Genomic DNA, 5,108 nt, shown 5'->3' with positions numbered 1-5,108 from the left:
GTACGCGCGCCTGACTAATAGGGGCGCAACGGCAACACTTGTACTATACTAATAAGGGCTAATAGGGCGGCCCCCCCCCATTAGTAAGTGAAGTTCGCTTGCTGCTTGCTCCTTTCAGGAATGGAATGAATAGGGCCGACTCACTATGTTGTATGTCTCCTTTCCAGTCAGGGGCGAGGGAGTCGTACGAGAAGCGATCGGAATGCCCTAATGCGAGTGACCGAAAGGGTTTCGAGTGGAAGCTCGCACCTCCCCGCCCCGCTCAATCAATCGCGGTATCACCTGGCTCCGGGCTCCGACGATCTGGACCATACTCAAACAAAACCGAAACCACTTCTGATAGACTTGTACTAGAAACTAGCGGTGAACAACGGAGCGCTCCGCCCCGTCCCTCCGACCCGAACCTCACCTCCTGAAGAAAAGGGAATTGAAACTGGGATCAAGCGGAGATAGAACCAGAATCACCCACCGGCCGGTTAGTTGATTTTCACATGCATTCTGGTGAGAAAAAAAAAAAAAGAAGTACGCGAAAGGGGGAGCGGTCCGTCCGCTGGAATGAGCAGTAGTAGGATCTTGGAAGCTCAGCTCACGTCCGAACAGGTCTTGAGCGCCTCGCAACTGACTTGCTGCAGCGAAAAAATAAGAAAAAAAAGCAAAAAGAAGGGTGACTACTTACTAAGAGGGGGGGGTGGGACCAGCTGGCATAATGCACGCTGGAACGTGGGAATTCGAGGTCTCATGAACGACTACTATACAATACTACTACTTTGTTTTTGTTTTGTTCGTGGACAAACGATTTCCGGTCAGGCCTATGGATGGATCCTTTTAGATCTACGGGCCGGCCGGCCCCGGCCGTTCACATGAGCATAGGGAATCTATACTCGAGCGTTCGCCTTACTAATAGGGCCCCTGACAGGATAGGTGAGGAATCACTCTTGATCTGATCTATTGGGGCCTACAACTTCGCCGAGCCGACTAGCATCCCTTTCCACTGCGCATTTATCGAACAAAGAAGACGACTATAGGATCGAATTCGCTTTCCGTAGTGAACTGGTCGTCCCATACCTTCTGCGTGTCTCATGTGTGTGGAACCAGGTCTTTTTCGGTTCCAGCTTCACTGAAGTAGGTAGGGCTGGGCGAGAAACGGTCCCCTGTTGTCTTTAGGGCCTTCGATTCCACCGGGGTCTTACGGTCTCTGAGAGAGGGGAGAACTACCTAACTAAAGAAGAATAGTGCTCTTTCTAAGAGTAGGCGTGGAGAGCTTTTTGCGGGGAAACTTGCAAGTACAGTTTGGGGGGAGGCGGGCGTCGACCCAACCTTATGAGTATTCGGACTATAACAGTTCCGATGAACAGTCACTCACTTTTGACAGTTATACGATTCCAGAAGATGATCCAGAATTGGGTCAATCACGTTTATTAGAAGTGGACAATAGAGTGGTTGTACCAGCCAAAACTCATCTACGTATGATTGTAACACCTGCTGATGTACCTCATAGTTGGGCTGTACCTTCCTCAGGTGTCAAATGTGATGCTGTACCTGGTCGTTCAAATCAGACCTCCATTTCGGTACAACGAGAAGGAGTTTACTATGGTCAGTGCAGTGAGATTCGTGGAACTAATCATGCCTCTACGCGTGCGCCCGGAGACATAGGCCGACTGCTGAGCCCACTCTGGCTCAGCCGCACCACCCGGGGTGCGAGCCACCCGAGAAGCAAGCTATTACAGCGAGCGGCTGGAGCAGTAGGGAGCCGAGGAGCAAGGCAGTAGATAAGATAGAAGAAGGGGCCAGGCTCCCGGTGGAGCAGAGGAGACGGTTAGGATAACGAACTTGAAACGCGGAGCCCGAGCGGCCGGCGAGCGAGTGGTTAGTGGCCAATAGCGCCCTAGTTGATGGCATTCCTCTCTGCGGCTGGCACTCGAGGAACCACGGGGCACTCCATACAGAGCAAGCAAGTCTTAGGGATGAGACGCCCGCGCAAGGACCTCAATTCTCATTAGGAGGTCGAACCAAGGACCTATGGAAGTCGGGGCTACCCCGTCCCCATGGCAACGCAACAGTGTCCTGAGGGAGGAGTTTAGAGGCCTTATAGTAGCACGGACCTCTTTTTCTTTCTAGGTCATGCGAAGGAGGCCAGTCCAAGATCGTACTGTTCCTCTACAAAGACAACAGACGCTCTCAACGGCTAGGCGCCACTCTCTTTCTGAGTTATTCCAGCTTCTTCATTCTTTCGTGCCGCGGTGAACGAACAAAACCAAAAAGAGGGCCGTCTCAGCGGAAGGAGAAGGACCTGCAACGGCAGAGACTACTGACCCTCTTCTTGTTCCTAGCCGTCTGTGACGAGTCCGGGAAGCCTGGAATCATCAATATGAGGGATCCCTCAAAATAGAGAAGGGCGGGCAGGGCTTCCGCAAGAGCCTCCCCCCTCTTCCCGGTCAAGATAGATGGGAAGGAGACGGACATAACCATCTTTATTTATGTACGTACACCTTTGTTTCAGGGTGGGGCCGCCCTCCCTCCTGCTAATCCGGCCATTTCCGAACCTGTCTTTCCCACCCCATTCAATTCAATAGAGGACTTCTCAATTCTTGCGATTCCCAGCTTCTAAAGTCAACTTACTCGGGCTAATAAGGGCGCGCGAGGGGCTAGCGCCATAAACGCCCTTATTAGTATGTCGTGATAGGGGGCTTTAAAGAAGCCGTAGCTTGCTTCAAAACCTTTACGTGCCCTAAACGCCCTTACGTGAGAGGGGCTAATAAGGGCTAAGAGGGGCTCCTCCTTACTACGTTTAGGGGGCCCCTCTCACGCCCTTATTAGTATAGATTGTAGGCGCAACGGCTTGACTTAACTAATAGGGCTCGCTGCTTGCTTTCTCGCTTCCGAGAGGCGAAGGGAGCCTTACTTACGGCTTCCAAGCCTGGCGCGAAGCGAAGGGATTTGATTTCACCTATGATCAGATCAGTGGGCAACCGTACTTTTTTCGTGGTGTTGTTGTTGACGTTGACTTGAAAGCGAATTTTGAAGTAGGCCTAGCTTTTCGGAGCTGCTCCCAGCTCACACTATGGTGGAGGAGGTGCCGTGAGGATCTAGGAGTGTGAGCAGTACGAGCTGAAAGGCTCCCATACTGTTTGGAGGGCAGGGGGCATAGATGCCAAACCTGACCCCTATCTATCGTCGTAGAAGCTGTTCCTTTGAAAGATTATGGTTCTCGGGTATCCAATCAATTCAATTAATCCCCCAAACCAGCAAGCAAGCCCTATTAGTTAAGTCAAGTTCAAAGCCCCTATTAGTAAGGCGCGCTAGCGCGCGCGATGCCCTATTAGTAAATTAGTAAAGGTTTTTCAGCGCCCTAAACGCCCTTATTAGGTTAGTACGTGATAGGGGCCCCTATTAGTAAGCGTTTTGAAGCTGGGGAAGCTTAAGCGGAAATTCCATTTTCATTTTAGGGTGAGGGAAAAGGGGGGAAGCTACTAAATTGAAGGCTTCGCTCAATTCGCTCTAACGCTCGTTTAGTAGACAGCGAGTGGAGTGCATAAGCCCCCATAAGCTATAAGGGCGAGGCCTTACTACACGAGCTCGTAAGTCAAGCACGGAACGAGCCTTGTCTACGAAGCAGAGCGACCTCGTCTTGCTTGCTTCTGGCGAAGCTTCTAGCACTAGATAATAGGCATTCTGGTATGGTAGGAATACTACTTTGAAGGCCGACCACTACATAGGAGCGATAGCGAAGCCAAGCCGTCAAAAGGCGAGCAGCCCTTATAGCAATAGCAAACGGCCTACTTATAGCCCTATTTTTCTTATTTAGGCGCTACTGAACTAAATTGACTACAAAAGTACCAAAGGCGACCGGTCCATGAGACCGCCTTCTTAACAAAAGGCGAAAAGCCCCCCTGTTGCTTTTCGAATAGCCGTCAGGGACCTATGCTATGGGAAAGAAAAATGGGGGTTGTTGTTGGGAGGTCCAATGCTAAGCTTACCTTAGGTAAGCGTAAGCAGACCTAACACCTTAATTGATCAAAGATCTTCCCGTTCAGTTGCTGAAAGATAGATGCTGATAACGTTTCCAAATGAGAAAGAACTCCCATTTTATATAACATTTTTTCTTTGAAACGATTTTCTGGAAATATCTTGTTTGTTTTTGGTTTATCTTTATTGATTTGTACCTCTTTTTACTTTCATTTATGTTTGTTATTTTCAAACATTTTCTTACTTTCTTTATTTGACATAATCCCAGTCGCGTATTGCGCGGATGATTCTCTCGATCTCGAATTGAGTGAGGCTGGCCCCCCCGGGGGGACGCTCGGGGGAACTTGTCCCCCGATCTCTTGCTGAAAACGGGGCGGCCTTCTACAGGCAATGGTTGCCCCTGGCGGCTCAGGAACCGGCTCCAGCCGGGGCGGCTCATACCGCTCACCCGCTTCCCGCTGGGGGGGCCAATCCCGAGCAGCCTTGGCGTGACTTTGGGCCGCCGAGGCTGCTACCGGAGATAGCCCAAAATAGGGGGAGTACTCCGGATATCATGGAAGATATTTGTAGTACTCCGCCCAGTAGGAGCGAGAATCGAAGAATCCAAATTGGACCTAATCCAACAGATTTAGGATGCAGTCAAAGAGATATACGAGGGGCCCTTACTAATAGGGGCATAAAATCAACTATGTCGATTTGAGTCTAATGACTAAATGGATCATTGATGATCAAGACGACGAGCGCCCCCCAACTCTCCGCTATATCCTAAAGCAGCTCCGTAGTCAGGGAGAGGGAAGCACGTACTATAAAAGCATGCTTCAGGCATGGATGAAAAGAAACTCTCCCTAGTTTCTGTCGTCTTTGCCGAGCCTTATTTTGTTTTCTATGGACGTGTTTTGCTGGAGCCCTTCGACGCTTCTTTCGCCCCTCCAAGGGTACTCATTATATTACGGGCCCCAGAACGCAAAAAAGGTGGGGGAGAAGCAAGCCGAACCTCTGATCGACCTGGACACATAAATCATTCTCGGCGTCGAGAGAGAAAATCTCTTCAGTAAGTAACTCAGTGAGTGCTTTCTAAGAAGGGCGAAGAAGAAAATGAAATACGAACAACCGCGCTGGTCGTACCTTTCAGTATATCGTTC

General features: G+C 50.2%; 1 protein-coding gene across 1 annotated transcript in view; it reads left to right on the top strand.

Moving 5' to 3' along the window:
* LOC143868875 (uncharacterized) overlaps window positions 1–3,793 on the top strand; it is a 36,643-nt gene extending 32,850 nt beyond the window's left edge. Inside the window, exon 1 of the mRNA XM_077376227.1 lies at window positions 1–3,793. This exon is cut by the window's left edge and continues 32,850 nt beyond it. The gene's annotated coding sequence lies outside the window, so the exon portion shown is untranslated.
* Window positions 3,794–5,108: the final 1,315 nt, after the last annotated feature.

This window comes from Tasmannia lanceolata, unplaced genomic scaffold (assembly GCF_043159265.1).
Source record: "Tasmannia lanceolata isolate RefF3 unplaced genomic scaffold, GAP_Taslan_0.1 ptg000743l, whole genome shotgun sequence".
NCBI classification, from domain to species: domain Eukaryota; kingdom Viridiplantae; phylum Streptophyta; class Magnoliopsida; order Canellales; family Winteraceae; genus Tasmannia; species Tasmannia lanceolata.
Note: the sequence above shows the minus strand (reverse complement) of the source record. Positions and strands in the feature narration are given on the sequence as shown.